Source organism: Mesoplodon bidens (assembly GCF_964165515.1).
Source record: "Mesoplodon bidens genome assembly, chromosome: 10".
NCBI lineage: Eukaryota > Metazoa > Chordata > Mammalia > Artiodactyla > Ziphiidae > Mesoplodon > Mesoplodon bidens.
Genome location: NC_138172.1, coordinates 8009985 through 8034896, shown reverse-complemented (window position 1 = coordinate 8034896; position 24912 = coordinate 8009985). Strand labels below are relative to the sequence as shown.

Here is a 24912-nt window from a genome sequence, read left to right as displayed (position 1 = left end):
CCCTCCCTGCTTCCCTCATTACCCCGTGGGGCTGGGAAGCTCAGGTTGGGACCACCTGGTATCTATCACTCATCTGGTAATTAATCACTGATTATCTTCTGTCATTTCTTCTATTGTTGTCCCTTAACAGCATGAAAGGACTGCATCTGGCCCTTCTTTGTAAATCACATGGTACCTTGCTTAGGGCTTTAGAATATTAGCATCTCCCCAAAAAAGGAAGAAACAAAAAAACCAAAAACGATTTATTTCATGTTTGACTATATATACTACAATTGTATCCAGGGGAGAACAACACAATGAAAGAATATTGCAGTAAAATAGACCAGTATTGTAAATAGGCGACAAACTCAAAAGTTACCCTTTGGGGAAGGAAAGTGAGTCAACAAAGCAATTAATTTCCAGGGTTGGTAAAGAGACTTGAAAATAAATACTTGCCTTCTTAAGTTCACCAGAATATGATTCCATTGGATTGCTCTGCCTGGGGCCTCCTGGAAGGCTGTTAGGAGGAAATGTTGGAAATGAGTCTGATTTAATCACAAGCAGACAAACTGGGGATTTGGAGTGATGGTAAGGTCTTAATGAATCAGACACAACTCTGCCTTCCTCAAGAGTATGTGACTCTTCCTTTTTCCAAAACGCCACTTAAAACTCTTGTCCTCCTGGAAGCCATCCCTGTTGGTGATTACTACCACCCCACCCCCACCTGATTCTGATCACATTTTATTCTGAACTCTCTTAGCAATATGGACTCACTGCATGTTGCTTTGAAATTGCTACTGAAGCTTTTGCAAGCGGGTATGTGGGTGTGGGTGTGGATGTGAGTGTGTGTATGTGTGTGTTTGGGAAGGCACCCTTCTTCCCTCCAAAAAATAGCTCCCCACCCACCTGTGACAAAGACCTAAAGCTTGCCTATGATAATGTCTTTGGTGACCTTGTTTATGCCAGGCATCTTCTTTCAACCTGCCAGTGACAGTAAGCTGTTATCCATCATTAATCTGTTGGTGCCCCTTCCTGCCCTTTGCTGATGATGCTCAAACAGTACCGCTAGCACTGCTTTGGATAGCTCCACCAAGGAAATTCCAAGGAAATCTTTTGACTACTGATGACTCCAGAAAAGATGCAAAAAAGCAAGGTTTTAGGTTGTTGTTTTACTTGTTCCAATGACTTATTAGATTTAGCTAATTACACAGCTTATCAAAGTAAAAGATCTTCTGTGTGCCACGTGATGGGTCTACCCCATCCTTCATGCCTGATTGAATAACATGGTTAAAATCCAAGGAGCTCCTCCTCTAATGAAGTTCCTGCTCTGTCCGTTGCTATGGCAACTTAGGGCCATAGTCCAAGATGACAGCAAATATATTAAATATTGCAGCAAATCCATTTTCTCCCTGCTTTAGTGACCTCAGAGCCAAGACTGTATTTGACAGTGTACAAGTATAGTAGAAGTATTGTGCCTGCGATTTTTTTTCTTTTTCAACATGGAAACCAATCACATTTATATTCACAAGCACAGTGTCATCCATGTAGCAGGCACTGAAAAAATACTTGAGGGAAATTAGTTATACATGATGCATTAACTACACACATATATTGTCTCTATTTCCTGAGACCCCACCAAAATGACGGTAAAAGAATTGAAAAGGAGTATGTTCACATAGATGAAGAAAATGGGACATGATACCACAGTAAGCAAGTGATTTCCGCTTTTTTAAATTGTGGTAAAATATACACAACATAAAATTTACTATTTTAGTCATATTTAAGTGTACAGTTCAGTGGCATTAAGTACATTCACATTATTGTGCAACCATCATCACCATCCATCTCCAGAACTTTCTCATCATCCCAAACTGAAACCCTGGAGCCATTAAATAATAACTCCCTATCCCCCCTCCCTCAGCCCATGGTAAACCCTATTCTATTTTTTGTCTCTACATCTTTGACTACCCTAAGTAGTGGAATCAGATAATATCTGTCCTGTTGTCACTGGCTTATTTCACTTAACATAATGTCTTTAAGGCTTAGCCATGTTATAGCATGTGCCAGAATTTCATTCCTTTTTTTTCCCCTACAAAATCAGACTATATTTCATTTTCAGCTGTACTGAGGAATAACTGATAGAATCTTGCTCCTTTTTGAGGCTGAATAATATTCCACTGTATGGATATTACTACCCTTTGTTTATCCATTCATCCATCAGTGGACATCCTGGCAGTTTCCACCTTTTGGCTATTGTGAATACTGCTGCCATGAACACTGGTGTGCAAATATTTATTCAAGTCCCTGCTTTCAAAACTTTTGTGTATATACCCAGAAGTGGAACTGCTGAATCAAATGGTAATTCTATGTTTAACTTTTTTGAGGAAACATTATTTTCCACAGCAGCTGCACCATTTCACATTCCCACCAACAATGTGCAAGGGTTCCAATTTCTCCATATCCACCCCAACACTGTTGTTTTTTGTTTTGGGTTTTTTTTAAATAATAAGCCAGCCTAATGGGTATGAAGTGGCATTTCATTGTGGTTTTGATTTGCATTTCCCTGATGGTTGGTGATGCGGAGCAGCTTTTTATGTGCTTATTGGCATTTATTCTGTTCCTTTTTAAAAGAAGGAAAGCAGATGGAGGAATGGTAACATCATAGCAGAGCAAGGGAGGGGGGGTGGGGGAGGGGGTCACAGGTGAGAAGCAAACTGATTGCCCCACAAAACCTCTGAAAGATTTGGCCCATGATAAAAGGATGGAACACAGTAAGGATCAGAGCTGAAAACATCCTCTGCCCCAGAAGCCAAGCAGTTACTCTTTACCCAGGCAGGAGAATGGAAGCTTGATCCCTGGCGGATCTGAACTGGGCAGGCCCTAGATTCCAGTACAACGGGCACAGTAGCCAGCAGGAGTGACATAAGGTCTGGAAATAGGGAGACTCAGCGAGAGTGCATCCTGAGCAGTGGGAACCCAGTCCTCTTCCTCGACCCTGCTCCCCAAATGCAGGCAACGTGTGTGACCCCTAGACAGCAGATGAGCGGATTCTTCTCCTAAGAAACTGAACTGCCCCAGAGGAAGAAGACCATAGATAATAACATCTGGGGTTCCCCTAACAAAACAGCAAGACCCCCACCAAAAACCCAACAGTAAAGGCTTCCACTTGATAAGTTCTGTATGTACACACATAGGGCTTACAGTTAGGTCGTTCTTTTGCCTTTTTTTATTGAAATATAGTTGATTTACAGTGTGTCAGTTTCAAGTGTACAGCAAGGTGATTCAGTTATATATATGGAAAAGAATTTTTATATATGTATATATTTATGTATATTTATGTTCTTTTTAAATTTTCCATTATAGGTTATTACAAGATACTAACTTTAGTTCCCTGTGCTATAAATAGGTCCTTGTTGATTATCTATTTTATATATAATAGTGTTTATATTTTAATCCCAAACTCCAAATTTATCCCTCCCCCCTCCAGTTAGGTCTTGCTCCGTACTCTAAAATATGAAGCGATAACTAAGGGTCACCAGACACTGGAGGAAAGCCCCCATCATGAAAGACAGAGACCAAAACAAACCACCCCCCAAAAAATAAATTGGATCAGCAAGAAACAGATCATGCCAGAAACAGAAGAAAGCTTCAAATAAAAATTACAATTAATACTCCTAGAGAGTTCAGAGAAGATATCGCATCCATCAATTTTTTATTTTTCTTTTAATTTTATTTATTTATTTTTGGCTGTGTTGGGTCTTCGTTGCTGTGCGCAGGCTTTCTCTAGCTGCGGCGAGCGGAGGCTACTCTTCATTGCATCGCGCAGGCTACTCATTGCGGTGGCTTCTCTTGTTGTGGAGCACGGCCTCTGGGTGCATAGGCTTCAGTAGTTGTGGCTCGCGGGCTCTAGAGAGCAGGCCCAGTAGTTTTGGATCACGGGCTTAGTTACTCCGTGGCATGTGGGATCTTCCCAGACCAGGGCTCAAACCCGTGTACCCTGCATTGGCAGGCGGATTCTTAACCACTTCGCCACCAGGGAAGTCCCATCAATTTTTTAAAAGCAGTATATTATGAAAAATAAAAAGAGCCCTTGGAAATCAAAAGTGATCATCAATGTTAAAAAGTTAATAGACAGGTTGGAAGTAATAAAAAGGCAAAATGATGGAAAATAATAAGGATAGTATAAGGATAAAATATTTAGGGAATCATTTGAATTCAACATCCAAATAAGAAAACAGAGGAGGAAAAGATTATCAAAGAAATAATTTAAGAAAAATTTCCTGGAACTGAAGGACCCAAGTCTCCAACTGAAAGCCTAATGAATGAAGAAAGATGAATGCCAAGTTTCAGCATACCAGGGATACAGAGAAGAACTAGAAGTGTCCAGAAAGATAAGTCACATACAAAGAAATAGGATTAAAAATGGCATTGGACTTCTCAAAAATGACCCTAGAAGCTAGAAGACAATGGAACAATGTCTTTAAGGGAAAATAATTTGCAATCTGAATTCTATATGGCCAAATGGCAAATCCAGAGTGAGGGTAGAAAAAAAGACATTTTCAAATAAGCAAGAACTCAAAAAAATATATCTCCCATGTATCATTTCTTAGAAAGCAACAGAAGGAAAAGTGTCACCAAAACCAGGAAGTAAAGAAAGACCTGGGACCCAGGAAACAGGGGTTCCAACATAAAAGAAAAGAGAACTCCCAGAATAATAGTTATTAATTACTTTATCATTACTTTAGGTGAAAGGAGTAAAGTAAAACCTGTCTATACTGGAGGAGGAGGGCTTCAAGGAGGAAAGTTCCAGATAGAGGGGTATACACACTTGAGCATGAAAAACTATTGATAGGACATGAAAGTTCTAATTAGAAAGAAAAGGACAGGTACATAGAAAATAATGCAAGTAAAACAAACAAACAGGGACCTCCCTGTTGGCACAGTGGTTAAGAAGCCGCCTGCCAATGCAGGAGACACGGGTTCGAGCCCTGGTCCATGAAGATCCCACATGCCGCAGAGCAACTAAGCCCGTGAGCCACAACTACTGGGCCTGCGCTCTAGAGCCCGCGAGCCACAACTACTGAGCCTGTGTGCCACAACTACTGAAGCCCGCGCTCCTAGAGCCCATGCTCTGCGACAAGAGAAGCCACTGCGATGAGGAGCCTGCGCACCGCAATGAAGAGTAGCCCCCGCTCGCCACAACTAGAGAAAGCCCGTGCCCAGCAGTGAAAATGCAACACGCAATTATTTAAATAATTAAAATTTATTAATTAAATAAATTTATTTTTTTAAAAAAAGCAATCAAATATTATCAACTCCAGAAAAAACAAAAAAGTATACAAGGAAGGAAATGTAATCACAATATACTTTTTGGCTTTGCAATGGACAATAAACATGACATGATATCAATAAATATTGATTATAGGGGTTTGCAGGACAAGATAGAAGGCAAGTAACTGACAGACATTTTAATCTCAGATAACACCAAGTCAGTAAGTGATTTCTATAACGGATAAATCAAGAAACAGTATCAGTATTTTATTTTGATATGTAGCAATAAATATCTTGATGGTTGAAATTGAAAAGTTTTGGGTAAATGATGGCCTAATGGGTCTTCTCTGACTTAGATTCTTTTTTGTGGAAATAGTGTAGACTCATTCTTTTTTTTTAATTGAAGTATAGTTGATGTACAATATCATATAAGATACAGGTGTACAATATAGTGATTCACAATTGTTAAAAGTTATACTCCATTTATAGTTATTATAAAATACTGACTATACTCCCTGTTTTGTACAGTGCATCCTTGTAGCTTATTTTATACATACTAGTTTGCATCTCTTAATACCCTATCCCTGTATTGCCCCCTCCCTCCTTCCCTCTCGCCACTGATAACCACTAGTTGGTTCTCTTAATCTCTGAGTCTGTTTCTTTCTTGTATATTCACTAGTTTGTGGTATTTTTTAGGTTCCACATACAAGTGATATCATACAGTATTTGTTTTTCTCTGTCTGACTTATTTCACTTAGAATAATGCCCTCCAAGTTCATCCATGTTGTTGCAAATGTCAAATTTTCATTCTTTTTTATGGCTGAGTAATATTCCATTGTGTGTGTGTGCACGTGTGCAAGCGCACATGTGTGTGTGTATCACTTCTTCATCCATTCATCTGTTGATGGACACTTAGGTTGCTTCCATATCTTGGCTATTGTAAATAATGCTGCTATGAACGCTGGGGTGCATGTATATTTTTGAATTAGTGTTTTTGTTTTTTCAGATATATACCCAGAAGGGGAATTGCTGGGTCATATGGTAGTTCTATTTTTAGTTTTTTGAGAAACCTCCATACTGTTTTCCAAAATGGCTGCACCAATTTACATTCCCAACAGCAGTGTACGAGGGTTTCCTTTTCTCCACATCCTCACCAACATTTGTTATTGGTGTTCTTTTTGATGATAGCTATTCTGACAGCTATGAGGTGATATCGCATTGTGGTTTTGATTTGCATTTCCTTGATGATTAGTGATGTTAAGCATCTTTTCATGTGCCTCTTGGCCATCTTTATTTCCTCTTTATTAAAATGTCTATTCAGATCTTCTGCCCATGAAAGATATTGAAGACAACACAAACAGATGGAAAGATATACCTTGTTCTTGGATTGGAAGAATTAATATTGTCAAAATGACCATACTACCCAAGGCAAACTACAGATTCAATGTAATACTTATCAAAACACCAATGGCAGTTTTCACAGAACTAGAACAAATAGTTTTTAAATTTGTACGGAAACACAAAAAACCCCGAATAGACAAAACAATCTTGAAAAAGAAGAATAGAGTTGGAAGAATCACACTCCCTGACTTCACACTATACTACAAAGCTACAGTAATCAAAACAGCATGATACTGGCACAAAAACAGACACGTCGCCCAATGGACACAATAGACAGCCTAGAAATAAACCCATGTACTTACGGTCAATTAATCTATGACAAAGTAAGAAAGCATATACAATGGAGAAAAGACACTCTCTTCAATGAGTTGTGCTGGGAAAACTGGACAGCTACATGCAAAAGAATGAAATTAGAACATTCTCTAACACCATAAACAAAAATAAACTCAAAATGGGTTAAAGACCTAAATGTAAGGCCGGAAACCATAAAATTCCTAGAAGAAAACAGGAAAACATAGGCAGAACACTCTTTGACATAAATCATAGCAATATTTTTTTGGATCTGTCTCCTAAAGCAAAGGAAATAAAAACAAAAATAAACAAATGGGACTTAATTAAACTTAAAAGCTTTTGCACAGCAAAGGAGACCACTGACAAAATGAAAAGACAACCTACTGAATGAGAGAAAATATTTGCAAATGATATGACCAAGAAGAGATTAATATCCAAAATATATAAACAGCTCATACAACTCGACATCAAAAAAACATTCTTTACCAGGTTCCCAGAGTCAGTATGGAAGAATAATAGTTAAGAGTACACATTCTGGATTCAGATGGCCTGAGTGCTCAGCTTGACTCTGCCACTTCTTACTAGCTGGGTGAATTGGGGCAGGTTAATGCACCACTTTGCCTCAGTTTCCCCATATGTAAAATAGGAAACATAACAATACCCACCCGACAGGATTATTGTGAGAATTAAATAATGCACGTAAAGCACTTAGCATTCTTCCAGGCACACTGTACACATTCAGAAAGTGTTAGTGATCATTACTATCATCCCCTAGTATGGTTCTATCAGGATATGCCACCCCCGCCACCTTTCAGTGCCCTTCCGAAAAGGTCACTATGATAGAGTGACAGGTGAAGGACACAGAACAGGTAAGTGGAATTCAACTCCTACTCCTCAGTTAGAAATAGCTAAGTCCTAAATGCAAAGCTCCACAGGCTTGGTGTCTTCCTCCACCTTGTTCTTTCCTGCTTGGGACAAGAACTGAAGACAATTTGGGGTAATACTATAAGGATCAGTTAACAACAGGAGCCCGAAGTCAGACAGACCAGGTCAAATACTTGCTTCCCACCTATTAATCACATAAGCAGAGGCTAATTACCTGACTATGGGCTGAATTGTGTCCCCTCAAAATTTGTTTGTTGCAGTCCTAACCCTCAGTACCTCAGAATGTGACTGTATTTGGAGACAGGTGATGAAGTGTGATGAAGGTAAAATGAGGTCATGTGGGAGGCCCTAATCCTATAGGACTGGTGTCCTTCTAAAAAGAGGAGATCAGGACACAGACACACACAGAAGAAAGACCATGTGAGGACACAGGGAGAAGACAGCCATCTACAAGCCAAGGAGGGAGGCCTCGGAAGAAACCTGCCAACACCTCACCTCGAGCGTCCAGCCTCCAGAACTGTGAAGAAATAAATTTCCGTTGTTTAAGCCACTCAGTCTGTGGTAGCTTTTTATGGCAGCCCAAGGTGACTGACACACCTGATCTCAGTTTTCTAGAAGGTAAAATAGGAATATACCTCATGAGCTAATTGTGAGGATTAAAATGTGTAGAAAAGTACTCACGACAGTGCTTGGCATATAATATGTGCTTAATAAATGTAGGCTACTATGATTATTGTGTTATTATTATTATTATTCTTGTTAAAACACAATTGGGAGCTTCCCTGGTGGCTCAGTGGTTGAGAGTCCGCCTGCCAATGCAGGGGACGCGGGTTCGTGCCCCGGTCTGGAAGGATCACACATGCCGCGGAGTGGCTGGGCCCGTGAGCCATGGCTGCTGAGGTGCGCATCCGGAGCCTGTGCTCCGCAACGGGAGAGGCCACAGCAGTGAGAGGCCCGTGTACAACAACAACAACAACAAAAGCACAACTGGGACTTCCCTTGTGGCACAGTGAATAAGACGCCATGATCCCAAAGCAGGGGGCCCAGGTTCCATCCCTGGTCAAGGAATTAGATCCCACATGCCTGCCACAACTAAGAGTTCGTATGCCACAACTAAGGAGTTGGCAAGCTGCAACTAAGGAGTCCACCTGCCACAACTAAGGAGCCCACGTGCCACAACTAAGGAGCCAGCAAGACGCAACCAAGGAGCCCTGGAGCCACAACTAAGGAGCCCGCCTGCTGCAACAAAGACCCAGTGCAACCAAATTAATTAATTAATAATTTTAAAAACACAATTACTCTGGTCTTTCCACAGTAACAGAAGAAAAGAGAGACGCTGAATGACCAGTTCAACCAAAATTGTTGAAGCTGTTATAGTGACTTCATAATTCACCTTCATGTCTTTAGTCTTGCCCTCTTCAATCCACCTCCACGATGCTGCCAGAACATTCTTTCTGTAATAAAAATCTGGCTCTGATATCCAGTAGCCAAAAACGGCCTCAAACAATTCCTCCCTTCCCTCCCTATATGTGTGTGCCTCTCCTCCTACCAGAGGTGGACCCCATGTCCCCTCCCTGTGAATCTGGGCTGTGCCTGTGACCACTTTGACTAGAATAATACTACAGAGGGGCTTCCCTGGTGGCGCAGTGGTTGAGAGTCCGCCTGCCGATGCAGGGGACACGGGTTCATGCCCTGGTCCAGGAAGATCCCACATGTTGTGGAGCGGCTCGGCCCATGAGCCATGGCCGCTGAGCCTGCACGTCCGGAGCCTGTGCTCCGCAATGGGAGAGGCCACAACAGTGAGAGGCCCGCATACCACAAAAAAAAAAAAAAAAGAAAAAAAAAGAATAATACTACAGAGGAAACAACATCCTGGGACTTCCAAGTCCTCACATTAAAAAGGCCTGGCAGCTACTGAGCCACCAAGAAGAACAGGCTACTCTGCAGGAGAAAGTGGTCATGGGGAAAGGCCCAGAAAGAAGAAGAGAGAGGAGAGGGGCTACATGGAGGAACGTCGAGGTGGCAGATATCCAGCCCCTCCTCACTGCTACTGCATGAGAGAGCCCAAGCCAGACCAGCAGAGGAACCACCCAGCTAAGCCCCAGCCAACCCACGAAATCATGAAATATAATAAAATGCATTGGTTAAGCCAGTCAATTTGGGGTGGTTGCTTATGCAGCAAAAGGTAACTGAGACACTGATCGTGACAGCGCTCCACTTCAAAATCCTTGGGTCTCATAACCAAATTTCCATCACCTTCCCAAGCTGTGTGGCTGGGGCAAGTTACCGAATCTCTCTGTGCATCGTTTTTACCATCTATAAAGTAGAAGTAATAACAATAATACCTTCCTCAAAGGATTGCCATGAAGATTAAGAAACAATATACATAAGACACTTGGAACAGTATGGCATACAATAAGTGCTTAATATGAGTTAACCATCATCATTAGATACCATATATTATGACATATAATAATGGTTAATATGAGCTAACCATCATCATTATCCTCCTCCTCATTCTTATTTTTTTATTTTTTATTCTTTTGGCTGCACTGGGTCTTCGTTGCTGCGTGCGGGTTTTTTTCTCTAGCTGTGGTGAGTGGGAGCTCCTCTTCATTGTGGTGCGTGGGCTTCTCACTGCGGTGGCTTCTCTTGTTGCAGAACACAGGTTCTAGGTGTGCAGGCTTCAGTAGTTGCGGCACATGGGCTCAGTAGTTGTGGTACACAGGTTCTAGGGCACACGGGCTTCAGTAGCTGTGGCTCGCGGGCTCTAGAGCGCAGGCTCAGTAGTTGTAGCACACGGGCTTAGCTGTTCCGCAGCGTGTGGGATCTTCCTGGGCCAGGGACCGAACCCGTGCCCACTGCATTGGCAGGCAGATTCTTAACCACTGCACCACCAGGGAAGTCCCACCCTCGTTATTCTCGCCTCACCCTCCTCGAGGCTGCTCCCTAACCACTCCCCATGTGCACTGTAGGACACAGTCACACTAGAATACTTTTTTCAGCCAACACGTCACACTTCACAACTCTTGACCTTTGTATATTCCATTCCTTCTGCCTGGAACGTTGTTCACCTGCCTTGCCTGCCTGGAAAATTGCCATGTCCTCCTGTGAAGCCTTCTTGGATCTCCAGTCAGTGAAGCACCTGCCCTGTGCCCCTCAGAGAACCTAGTGCTTATCTCTGTGGAAGGGCTTCCCATACTCTGCCACCTGTATGGCCCTGTCCATCTCCCCAGCTGGACTCTGAATGAGTCCTTCCTTTAAGGACAGAGCCCATGCTTGATTCATGTGCCAGCAGAGCATGGCTCATAGGAAGCTTTTAATACACGTTTCCAGAAGAGAAGGAGCCGGTTTTTAGAGCACTGGTTCTCAACAAGAGTGGGGAGCAGGAAGGACGACATTTGGCAGTGCCTGGAGACATTTTTGGTTGTCACACAACTGGGGGAGTGCTACTGGCCTCTAGTGGGTAGACGCCCAAGATGCTGCTAAACACGGGACAGCCCCCAAGACAAGGAATTATCCAGCCCCAAACGCCACTAGTGCTGAGGTTGAGAAAGCCTGTTTTACAGGATCATCACCTATGAGAGCGAGCGAGCGAGCACTGAATGCACATATACTCAGTGGCCTAGATGCGCATTCCCACCCTGTCCCAGCTCAGCCCTCTTCTCAGCACCTCTGGGAGCTGGGGGTACCAGGAAAGGTACCAAGGATAAGTAAGGGCTTAAATCTGGGTACCTTCCTTCCTGCTCCACGAGATCCTGACCAAGAACATTCCCTTGTCAGGATCCTTTTCTCCCCATGCTATGGTCCCTTCCAACCCTGACTGACATTCTGTGATTCTGCAATTGTAGGTTGGTGCCTGCTGCTTCTTTCTTGGCTAAAAGATGTCAACATTGCAGGCTCTCTCACATGCCAAGAGAGGAAAAATCCCAGATAGGCTGGCCTGAGTCACTGAGAGCTCATGTTACATCTGGATCACCCAGAACTCAGTGAATTCATGTGCCTGAGATGCAGGCAACCCACCCTGCCAAGGTAAGTGGCCTGCAGGCTGCAGAAGACACAGGAGGCTGGGAAGGTGGCCCTTGAAGACTGTGTGGCTAACTCAGCTCTAATCTGAAGAGGGCTCTTTGTTTGTCAGTCAAAGCATACTGTGTCTTTACCAGGAAGCAGGGAGACATCTGCGAAATCTGCTCTTTTGTCCCGAAGGATAAGAGTGGTAGGAAACCTCACCCTGCAGGATTGCTTCTGAGAGAGATAGGTCCTGCAGAGAGGCGTGAGCAGAGCGGATGCTGGGGCTCCTCCGGGGGCTTGATTTTATTGTTTTTAATTGGCTTCAAGAGGAGGTCAGACAGTGTAGTGGTAAAAAGCCTCAGCTTTGACATCACACAGGCCTGAGTGTGAGTCCAGGTCTGCCACTTTCTGTGTGAGTCTGGTAAATGCCTTAGTCTTGACTAAGCCTCAACTCTGAGTTGAGAACAATAATAGTATCCATGGGTTGTTCTGTGGATTAACTGATATAATGAAATCACAGGTTTAGCATACTGCACAGCCCAACTGCAAGGAGATGGCACTTGTTATTATGAAAGGATACTACAGACAAGTGAATAGCTGAGGAGTGTGATGAATCATACTGAAATTCTCACATCAACGCATATCCAGGTAGGATGCTGGTGAGTTATAATACTGAGAACTAACGCTTTTATAGCTCTTACCATGTGCTTACAACTGTTCCAAGTGCTTTGCACATATTAACTCAATCCTCACAAAGACCCTGTGTGATGGGTATTTTATAGCTCCTGTTTTATAGGTGGGACAATGAGAGGCAGGACTGGTAAGGGGAGGACAAGGGTTTGGACAAAGGCAGTTTAGTTCCTATATCCCTGCCCTTAGCAGTGCACACATTACCCTGAATGACGCCAGAGAATGGTAAGAAATGGGGAGGGCTCCCCAACCTGCCACAACACCTGCCCTGCTCCCAAACACCTTCTCTATGCCCAGACAGCTGAGCCCTGCAAACGCCCAGCAGGGAAGCACCTAGCTCTGCAAGGGACAGTCCAGAAGTGGCTGCAGGGACATGGGCAAGGGATGACACAAGGAGGCAGGAAGCAAATGAGATTCGGAAATGGGAAACTGCGACTCCATCCCAGCATCACCTGGTGACCATGGGTGAATCTGGACCCAGATACATACGTTCTCAGAGCTTTGTTTCTGTCCCTCTAAGAGAAGGGCTTAGACATGATCAAAATCCCTGCTAGCTCTAGAATGCTAGGTTATTCTAGTTAGAAAAGGCTGCTGCTGGATCCTTGGCCGGATCCTATCCCGGGCGAAGAGCGTCCCCTAGCGGGCAGTTCCAAGAATGTCCCAGAGCATTGGGTCGGGACTCAGAAGACCTGGTTCCTAGGGGCTGCTCTGCCCACATTCAGCTGTGTGGTCCCTGGCGAGGTGCTTCACCTCTCTGAATCTCAGAATTCTGATCAGTAAAATGACACATAAGAAGCTAGCAACGGTGAAAATATTTATAATAGCTAAGACTTTTCCCCCCACATTTTTTCACCACTTTATTTTGAAATAGTAATGGGTTATAAACCAAGGTGAATGATAAATTTTAGAAGTGATGTATTTGTTCTGGGAACTCTAATAAGTTATAACATTGCCTCTATTTTTCCTACATATATTTTTGTCCTTCATGGGCTTTTTTGTTTGTTTGTTTTGATTTCAGTTTGGGGGAATTTATTTAATTGCGATAAGAACAATTTCTTACCACAAGAAGAATTTAACAGTGGTGAGATCTATTCTCTAAACAGGTTTTCAAGTGTACAACACAGTGTTGTTAACTATAGGGGCTACGTTGTCTAGAACTTATTCATCTTACACAACTGAAATTTTATACCCACTGATTTAGCCAAGACTTTTTGAGTGTTTATGACATGATTGGCCCTGTTCTAATATTATATATATTTACTTAATCCTCCACATAACCACATAAGTTCAGAAGGACTGCACAGCTTACTACATTAATCCACAAGAGTCTACACCAATTAGAAAAGTCTACAATACTGACATTTGTAAGGTGATTTACATTTGATAAACATGACCCCATTGACTCCACACAACCACCCTGAGATCAACGTTGTCATACTCGTTTACAGCAGGGAGACAGAAGACCACTCAGTCAACAAATATTTGCCTACATGTGCGGAGCCCTGCGCCAGGCCCTGGGGGAGCACAAGAGCAGGGCGCTCACGGGCCACGTCCTCTCAGCATCCTCTGTCTCGCAGGAAAGGGAGACATTCATCCTGTACTCGTGGGATGAGTTTGTTCTGTGGAAAAACCTAGGAGCCATAGGAGCTTCACTTGGTCTGGGAGGAGAGCAATGGTAAGAACCATTCCACCCAGGGTCACATGCCCCCAAGTTTTGTGTGTTGCCTCATCATGGGACCTGGCACACTGTTTACAGACTTGTTTGTCCACCCCTGGCTTCCGAGTTAGTAACTGAGCCCCTTAGGAACAGTGCCTGTGTCCTCATCACCTTCATAAACCCAGGACCCAGCAGAGGGGCTGGCATATGGTGGCTGCTCAATAAATATTTGCCCAGCGAAAGCCCAACTCCTCTTCCATGCCCACACGCCCTCCCTCCTTTCGTTCCCTGGACCTTCCTCTCCTTCACAATAATCCACAGAGATTAGGACAGTGGCTCCCTAGCCCAGGCCCTGACCATAATTCTCCAACCCAGAGGAGTCACACAATGTTAACTATTCCAAGTATAATAGAATAAAAGTGTTGGGGGAGGCGGGCAGCGGGAGGGGCCAACAGTTTTCAGACACTTACTCTGTGCTGAGCTTTCTATCTTTATTACCGTAAATCTCGTAACAAGCCTGGGAGGTAGGCAGTAAGTGGCAGGGCTGGGATTTGCACGCGGGCAGCCTGGCTCCACACTCCTGTACTCACATTCACCACATTCCGCTGCCCCGTCACTCTTTCCTCCAAGCTTCAGGGAGTGGCCTGTGCTATTCTCAGCCAAGGACAGACCTCGAAGACGGCCATTCAGACTTCTTCCCTTCCACACTCCGACCTTCCTAGAATCAGAAGATTCTTCTGGAAGCTGCAGCCTCACTTTCTGAAGGCTACAAAGCATCTTCCCAGGATTTCCCATTTCCAGTTTCTAGCCTCTTGTTCCTGAAGATACCCTGAAGGACACAGGGACATAGGTACAGTCCACTGGGTTGAACCAACCAAGGAAATTGCCACCTGAAAGATATCATTCTCCACCTGCTCACCTGGGTAATAAGATCAGTGAGGATGATAACAGTAGAAACAACAATGTGTATCCTTGACTGAGCTCTTACTTGGTGCTGGCCTTCAGCTAAGCCCTTCTCAAATATCATCTCATTTAATCCTCACAACAACCTTCAGAGGTATGTACTACTTGATTTCCATCAGGTAAACTTCTTGAGAACAGAGCTATATTGGTTTGGGCCTTCCAGGAAGCTGACAGCAAGACAGAATTAGACATGCAAGAGACTGATGGGGAGACACATCTCTGAAGGATAAAGGGGCAGGAGAAGGCGGAGGCAGGAAAGCCTCGGACCCTGATCAGGTCTGACACCCACGGAGAGAGAGGGGGACAGAAGGACTGGACAAGGAGAGCCCAGGCTGCAGTGGCCTACACCCCCATTGCAGCCTCAGCATGAACAGGGCGGTGCCGTGGAGGGAGGCTAAAGTTAGCTTCTTCACGGCTCTTGAGAGTTCCTCTCCTAAAGTTGCTCTGAACAGCGTGATCCCATGGCTGTCACAGAAAACTGTGTTCCCTGCTGACTCCCCAGCACCTAGAATAGTGCCTAGCCCAGTGCATTCAATAAATACTTATTGAATCTATCTGTTACTTGAATTAATCCCCTTTTATGTATAAGGAGACTTAAGTGCAGAAAAGTTGAGTGACTTGCCCGCGGTCACACAGCTGGTAGGTTGTCCGGCCCAGATTTGAGTCCCGGTTTTCCCACTCCAAAGCCCACACACTTAAGGCTATGTTTCTCTGTAACTTGGCTTCCCCACCTCCCTGCTCTTTCCCTGCACTGAGCATCAAAACATTGCTTGGTTGTAATATCAGGATTTTTTTTCTTGCCTTTATTCACTCAGTCAATCACTCATTCATTCATTCAGCAAATATTTCCCAGGTACTGCACAGGATACCTGGGTGACACAGACAAATGGGAAAGGTCCCTCCCTTGAGAAGCTCACAGCCCAGGGCAGGGCGGCAGTCACATAACAGAGGCTTAGTGTGCAATGTGACAGGGTTACAGTGGCAGGGCACTGCCCAGAGCTGAGTCTCAGGATGTGGTGGGTCTAGAAGTGGAGCAGAAGCCCACCTAGGCCCAGCTAGCTTCTCTCACTGCCTGCCTCACACGCCACCCACACTGCCAGCCAGGGCACAGAACTTCTGGAGGGAGTTTCCCCTCCAAACACCCAGGTCAGCCTGGGGCTGGAAATGCTGTATAAAATCACTTTAAGGAGGGAATGGTAGCAAGCCTGGTAACCACCTTTACAGAGAACTGAACTCAAAAATACAGAGGGAACTGGCCAGCCTAGGAACCCACCACACATCTATTGAGGTGATGTTTTAATCAATCAAATGTAGGCTACATTTAATGAAAAGATTGAATAAGGCCTTTAAAAGTCTATCATACATTACTTGAAAACCACTTAGAAACTCCTGTTAGAGGTCCTAAACAAAACAGATGTCAATGATCAAAACTGACAAGACAAAAAAAAAAGCCTACAAAGATAGTATCTTCAGCAAAGTAGAAAAATACGTCCCAGAGAAAACAGGAAAACCCCAGGGGTGGAGTTGAAATCAGAGAATCAAAAAATTATGTAATCCTAGTTACAAAAATTGGAAACAACCTAAATATCCATCATTGTGGGACTCAACAAATTTGAAGCTCACAAAATGGGATTTTAAAAAATCAGGTTACAGCCCAACTCCGTTTATTGCATCATGTACGTATATTCACTGAGGGATGTCTGAAGCCTGTTCATGAAAATGTTACCAGTGGTGCCCTCAGGATGGTGGAATTTCGTGAGATTTTTACGCTCTTCTTTCCAGTCGTCTGTGTGTTCAGATATTTTTTTTTTTTTTTTTTTTTCTTTTTGCGGTATGCGGGCCTCTCACTGTTGTGGCGTCTCCCGTTGCGGAGCACAGGCTCCGGATGCGCAGGCCCAGCGGCCATGGCTCACGGGCCCAGCCGCTCCGCGGCATATGGGATCCTCCCAGACCGGGGCACGAACCCGTATCCCCTGCATCGGCAGGCGGACTCTCAACCACTGCGCCACCAGGGAGGCCCGTGTTCAGATATTTTTAAACAAGCATAGATCATTTTAAAAACAAGAAAATGTATAAAGTTATTTTTACTTTGAAAAACAAAATAATCAGAAAAGCACTGAAATGATTCCAAAGGCTGTGGACAACGAGGAGATAAAAGGAAGATGACAGTCCAGGGAAGACTACCTAAAAGATCTTTTTATAAACATTTTAAAAAGGAAGCAGTTGTCACAGAGAACCAATTGTTAAATGAGACTCAATGAGTAGACTTCAGGGTCCTCTCCAGAATGTCTTTAATGCCTGTGATACCACATGCCTGGCACATGACAGGTGCTCAGCAAATATTTGTTGCATGAATCAATCAACAATCATTTTGGTAGCTATCTGCTCCTTGTAATTTTATCTCTATTCCTTTCAAATTTGGGTGAATTCAAATGGATTCACCAGATCGTATTTCCTTTTATTTACAGTGTCAGTGGTAACTCCAAAATTTCTACATAGGTGCAGCTGAAAAGGAAGCAGCCTAGTTGGAGATTCATCCTGGAGGCTTGTCTTGAAACTGTGTACACGGTACCTTAAATATGACTGAGAAGATGCCAACTGTTCACATCTAAGAAAATGGAGGCTGACGGAAATGATGGAGAACTACAGTCCTCTCATGTGACCCCTTGGCTCTACCAAAGGACAAAGCTTGTCAACTAGATCACAGGAACGTGGTCAACATTCTTGACCTAACCTCTCTCCTCCACTCCAGCCAGACCCCGCAGCCCATCAATCATGTACACCCTTGCCTCACTCTCTCAATGGGTTTAGAAGCCAGGATCCCTGAGCATTTTTATGGTGGCCCCCAATGACTCCTGCATGCTGGTATTCACATTCTTGGATAGAGTCACTCCCATACTGACTCTGGGCTTGGCCACACAGCTTGCTTTGTTTTTGGCCAATGGAACATTGGAAAATGTGATGCAAGCAGAGGCTAGATAAGCACTCGCACATTGGGGCTGGTCCCCTTGGAATGCTCCCTTTGGGGACCCAGCTGTCACATTAGAAGGTTGGGCAAAACAAGTGAATGGTGAGAAACCACACTGGGAGAGAGGCCCAGCCCAGCCATCCTAGTGTCCTGCTTTATCAGCCACATGAGGGACCGCAGGGTGAGACCAGCAGAATAATTGCCTGGTCAAACCACAGAATCGTGAGAAATAATAAATTGTGTTATGCCATTAAGTTTTGGAGTGGTTCCTTATGCAGCAGTAAATAATTACAATAGCCTCTGATCCCTATTTCCCTGCTAACCCTGTGATGACTTCAACTGCTACTCCTCTCCCTGGAGCTTACTCCACTCCACTCACACTGGCTGCCTTGCTGTACCTCAAACACACCAAGTTCCCAGCTCAGGGCCTTTGCACCTGCTGTTCCATTCACCTGGAGAGTATTTCCCCCAGAGACCCACATGGCTTGTTCATTCATGTCCTTCAAATCTACTCAAATGCCACCTTCTCAATGAAGTCGCCCCTCACCAGTCTACTAAAAATTATCACCTTTCCCTGTCAGTCCTTATTCTCTTTCCCTGTTCTTTCCCCTTTGCACAAATCCACTTTTAAAAGGCTTATAATGTACTTATTTTATTGCCTATCTCCACCCATTAGAATATACTGTAACTCCTTGAAGGCAGGTATTTTTGTCTTGTTCACTGCTGTACCTTCAATGCCTAGAACAACACTTGGTACATGGCAGGCACTCAGTAATAGCTGTTGAATAAATGAATGAAAATATAATATGAAAAGTGAGATGCTCTGTACATAAAAGAGCTTACGGGAATACTGAGGAGAGATGTCTAACCCGGTTGTGGAAGTTAGGCAGAGCACAAGAGGGTGGGAAGATATTCAGGGCAGAAATCCAAAGTAAAGACACACTCTTTGCTCTGGTGGGCACACAGAGCAGGAGGGAAAAAAGAGCCCATGCAATGAAAGAGATGTAACACAGCGTGAAGTTTCTGCTCTATAGCCCCTCACAATATGTGTCCAGGCTGCCCCTCCCCTCCCCACAGCTGACGGGATGTGATCCCCTACCTCCAAGGCTGGTCCTGTTCCTAGTTCCCAGAACAGACCTGACCTGAGGTGGCAAGGACTTAAGTCGATCCAGCACCCCTCTGCAGAAACCAGCATCGAGTCACCCCCTGCCCCGCCCAGGCAAGAGCCAGGCGGTGGGGGAGCAGGGTGGCACTGCGGCCCGCTTCTGACAACCAAACTCCAGCCTCATTCCCAGCACCTGGAGCCTTGTCTTAGCAAATGCCCAGTACCTTTGGACTCCAGACCTGCCTTGGCAAGACCACGTTTAAAAACAGAAAACTGGCTTAAGCACTAAGGAGATTTGTTGACTAGAACAACTAAACATTCTAGTGGTAGGTCTGGCTTCAGGCACACGGCTCAATGATGTCATCGGGATTGGGTTTCTCTCCATTTCTTAGCTCTATCTTCAGTAGGGTTACTTCATTCATCCTCAGGCTCTTTAAAGGCCCCCAGCCTCTGCCATAGCTTCAGGCTCTCACTTCAGGGTGTCAAACTGGCTGCTGTGTCTCCAGCTCCACCTTCTCCCAGACTTTAGCATCAAAGGGAGGACAGCACCTGCCTCTCTACCACCAATCCCAGAAAAGTCTCAGGTGCATTTCATTGCCTATGGCTAGGTCATATGGCCCATCCCTAAACCAATCACTGTGCCTTTTCCCCTCCCCATGCTGGGTGGGAGAAAGGGATTGCTAATTTGATTGGCCAGGTGGGGATCCAGTGTTCTATACTCTGTGAGAGTGGAGCCTCGCAGAGATCCAGTAGCCTAGAGGAGAAAACACAAACCTGGGCTGTAACCGGAAAGAAGGGGAATGCTGCTCAGGGGCAGACAATAACCTCTTACTCCAAGTTTAGTTCCAGAGCCTGGCCTCCAGCAACGCAGCCAAAGAAATAAGTCCTTGATTGAAGAATGTTTTATACCTTTTGCTACATTCTACAAAATTCAAAATTAATGGTGAAATCACATCTTTTATGGTGAAATGAAAATCAAAGATGTTCAAATATACATAAACCATTGAAACATATGGGGACCTAAATGATGATAATGATTTTTCAATATAATTTGCTTCCAGGATTAAAAAAAAACAATGTGATGCTATTAACATTCATCTTTGAAAAAGTAAGATAAAATTCAGGAAGGAAGAACAGAGATGACCTAAATAATATCTATTATCAAAAACCCATTTCAACAGATTCCAAAGGCTGTCTGGACTCCTCTCTGGTAATGCAATTTTGCTCCGTCAAATATTTTTTGAAAGTGGGTCACTGGCTAGAGCCAAAAACAGGTTTGTTTTTTTCTTTCTTTTTTTTTTGCGGTACGCGGGCCTCTCACTGTTGTGGCCTCTCCCGTTGCGGAGCACAGGCTCCGGACGCGCAGGCTCAGCGGCCATGGCTCACGGGTCCAGCTGCTCCACGGCATGTGGGATCTTCCCGGACCGGGGCACGAACCCGTGTCCCCTGCATCGGCAGGCAGACTCTCAACCACTGCACCACCAGGGAAGCCCTGTTTTTTTCTTTTTTAATGCAGCAATTTGTCCTATATGATTTGTTTTAAGCTGGATGTTTTAATTGAGTCCATATTTTTGTCCATCTGAAGGAATGCATCAAATGTATTTGTTTAGAAATCAGCTATCTTAGCGATTTCTAAAATTGTTAAAGAAACATTTGATTTAATAATTGTTCTGCCCCCTAACTACTTCCTGCTAAGCATCTTAAAGCAGGAGAAGTTGAAGGAAGGTTTGGGTTTCTTTTTTTAAGCCTGAGAAACTGGGACTTCCCTACATTTCAAAGCACAAAGGCCTATTATTCAAGGAAAGGGGCCAGGGAGGCAGAACGATTCAGTTTTGTAGGCCACTGTGTACTGCTTCCTTTCTCCTGCCAAATCAAGGCTCACCCCGGTCCCAAGTGGACTACATGCAGGGCAGTGCTCTGTGAAAAAGTGAAAGCAGTCGAAGAAAAAGAAAAAGCAGCCAGCCAGGAGAGCCTGGGGAGCGCTCATTAAACTTGAATAGAGCCAGTGAAAGGGGCTGTTTGCTGAGCTGCCTGGGTGGGGCCCCTACATTCAGGCTCCCTTTGTAAATTCCATCTGTGTGCTATCATTTCCTGACCCAGAAACAGGGAGATGTTTAGGTCAGAAATTTCCCCAGGAACTTTGCCTGGCCACAAAAATCACTCCCTCTGAAGTTCACCGGCTCCTTGCATATTTGGTAAAGGTTTAAGACCATGTTTGTCTGGGATTTCCTCTCCCGATTTACTGAAGGGTCTTCTCCCCATCTCCCTATTTTCCTTCCAGAAACTGGGTCCTCCATGAAGGGAAATGAAACTGGGATGTTTATGAGGAAAACTCTGGGGGAAATCAGAAGCTCTCCTGTCCTCATATGAGAAGCAGAAAATGTCTGGCTGGCCCAAAGCTGAAGCTAGTCAAGTGTCAAACCGTAACTTGACTATGTTTGAACAAGTCTGAGAAACTGAGAGTGCAAATGAGAAAACAGAAACGATGTAGAGCAGTTGTTCTCAAACTTTAGCATGCATCAAAATGACCTGGAAGAGTTTCTGATTCAGTTCTGGGGCAGGGCCTGAGAAAGTGTGTTTCTCACAAGTGACCACCCTTTGAGAACCCCTGATGTAGGGAGTGGCTGTACCAGGCCTCAGACATCAAGCAGGACATTATATTCAAAGGCTCAATAACATCTGGATTCAAATTCAGCAAAAGTAGTCTGGTACCGACCTACAGACACAGGCTAAGTGCTTTCTAGGGTAGTAGTTATGGCTCTCAATCTACCACACAGTTATACACAAAATATAAAAATATTTTTATAACTCAACTTCATTCTTAGCCTCTATTCAACCAGAGTGGTAAAAATGTAACCTTGGCTAATTTAAAGTCTTCCTCCCACCTTCAGGGAATGCCTCTAGGCTCTGGGTGTTTATGGATAATCACTGTGTGGGGGGGTGGGGGGGGTGGGGTGTGATCAGGGCTTGCATTCTGGTCCTTGCTATCATCTATCCCCGCAGCTGTCAGATGAAATCGCCATCACCTTGTTTGGCCCGTAGGCTTCAATCCTCGCTGATCATCACTGACATGTCCCTCACCCCAGGCTGCATGACCCTTTCCGGCCCAGCACCATTTCTGAGCCACACTGGGAACCTGGAGTCGGCCAGCCCTGTCCTTTCTGCTCCCCAGGGCTCTACTTTTATCAGACTCGTTGTGTGTCTTCTTCCCACCCTTACCTCCCCTCCTATGCCCAGAACAGTGGATTCTCTGCTCCTCTGAGGGAGAATCTCTCTTCAAAGCTCTTGCCCCCACTCATGCTGGCCATGTCCAGTGATCTCAGTGTTCCCCTAAGGGCTTTAGACTTTTGGAAACCAAAGTAAAAAAGATTCTTATTTGTTTTTTCTGCTCTGACATTTCCTTCCCTGAATTAATGAGCACAGAATGGCCTAGCTGCTTAAATGGGGAAGATTGCATAAACAAAAGAGCCATAGAAGGGTGAAGAAAAACTAATTTAAAATACACACACACATTAGCATTTTAGAATTATTATCTATTATTATCCTGCCATATCTGCATTCTCCTGTTTAATCTTCAAGGCAATCCTGTGAGGTAGATATTATTCTTACAAGTGAGAAGATTGAGGTGCAGACAGACTAGAAAGCCTTGCCTAAAGTCACATATGCCAAGTTTTGAACTCAGGGCTTCTGGTTCTGAATCCAAGGCTAATTCCACTGTTATCTCAGCTTGTCCTCCAGAAGAAGAAAGGGAGAAAGGGAGGCCTGTTGATGGAGAAGGCATAGACCAGAATACTGATCAATGTTAGGAAATTATTTGGCCCATGAGATACTGTTAAGCCAAGGCGTAGTGGTAACAAGGCAAAGTAATAAAATAAACCAGGAGACAGGATTCAAGGGAAGTAAGGGGTTAACAGATTTGTAAACACCAGAAACTAAGGAGTCAAAAGGCCCCAAGCAAAGGCCACAGGTCAAGTAGTAACTGCTTCTGGACTATGAGAGGCAGGTTAAGAGTCCAGAAAATTAAGACCAAAACCAAAGCGTCCTGTGCCCCTCAAATCCTACGCTGGCCAGGAGTCAGGAATGTAGGAGTCACAGAAGTAAATCAAGGCATCAATAGTAAGAGCTAGACCTTAGACTATAAACGGGTGCTTTTGCCCTTTTAAGTTGTCCTGGGAAACTCAGAGCCCACAAGTTGAGGAGGAACATGACTGTGAAAGTGAGGACTGGCTGAGTGGAAAGCCAGGACAGGAACGGGAGAGCAGAGATCAGAGAAAGTCCTCAGGGTCTAAAGGGATGTCGCTGTGCTCAGGGAATGTCTGTTGCCTTTGTCTAGCTTGCCGGCTTCTGATAACAAAGCCCATCCCATCCTTTAGAGAAACAAATGCCCCCAACCTTAGTTCATGGGTTCAAGAGGGACTGACTGCCTACTGGCCAGGCCAGGATTCCACATACATCACAGCGATTGGCTCAGGGGGGAGTACGTGACCCAAGGTAGGCCAATCAGCGTTGTTGTGGTCTGAATGTTTGTGTCCCCCTCAAATTCATATGTTGAAATCCTAACCCCCAAAGATGACGGAATAAGCAGGTGAGGCCTTTGGGAGGTGTTTGGGTCATGAGGGTAGAGCCTTCATGAATGGGATTCGTGTTCTTACAAAACAGATCCCTTGCCCTTTCCACCATGTAAGGACACAGCAAGAAGATACCATCTATGAACCAGGAAGTGGGGCCTTATCAGATACCATACCAAATCTGCCGGCACCATGATCTTGGACTCCAGCCTCCAGAACTGTGAGAAATAAATTTCTGTTGTTTGTAAGCCACCCGTCTGTGGTATTTTGTTACTGCAGCCCAAAGGAACTAAGACAAGCGTCAACCTTGGCACTTTTCGAGAGCGATAAGAAAAGAGGCAACTTGGGCTACTGGGGTTGCTAAGCCAGTATAATGTAATGGTGCTGTCCATTTGGACCACCTCCCAGGGAGAGTTTGCCTGAGAATAAAGCCAATAGAGTAGGAAATAGAGCTAAAATACAGAGGCAGACAAGAGAAACAAACTGTATCTTACGAACATTCTTTGAGGGCCTGGATCCAATCATAATAAATTCATCCCCTTGAACTTCTCAATTAAGTGAACCAGTAAATTCCCTTTTCTGGTTATCTGTTAATGTCTGAAAGAGTCTTGCTAATTCACTGTGCATAAAAATTTGCACTGAATAATGAAAATATGGACAGATGCACTGAAAGCACAACACTTTTGTGGAATTACATAAAGAATAAGATCTAAATGTACTTCCCCTCAGCTTTTTCTGTCAGAGGTCCTACCTCTGGGTCTCTAGCCAAACCTCTCACACTGATAAAGGAAGTTGTCTTTAAGACCCAATGAAGAGGGACTTCCCTGGTGGTGCAGTGGTTAAGAATTTGCCTGCTGATGCAGGGGACACGGGTTCGAGCCCTGGTCTGGGAAGATCCCACATGCCACGGAGCAACAAATCCTGTGTGCCACAACTACTGAGCCTGCACTGTAGAGCCTGCACGCCACAACTAATGAAGCCCACATGCCTAGAGCCTGAGCTCCACAACAAGAGAAGCCACCAGAATGAGAAGCCCACACACCGCAAGGAAGAGTAGCCCCTGCTCACCACAACTAGAGAAAGCCCACGCACAGCAACGAATACCCAACACAGCTAAAAATAA

At 44.4% G+C, this 24912-nt stretch overlaps 1 long non-coding RNA gene across 1 annotated transcript in view; it reads right to left on the bottom strand.

Annotated features, from left to right (window-relative positions):
* Positions 1-433: 433 nt before the first annotated feature.
* Positions 434-24912, bottom strand: part of LOC308623116 — a 47921-nt gene continuing 23442 nt past the window's right edge. The window contains exon 3 of the long non-coding RNA XR_014016745.1: positions 434-496. This is a non-coding gene — a long non-coding RNA (uncharacterized lncRNA). The remainder of the gene's footprint in view (positions 497-24912) is intronic.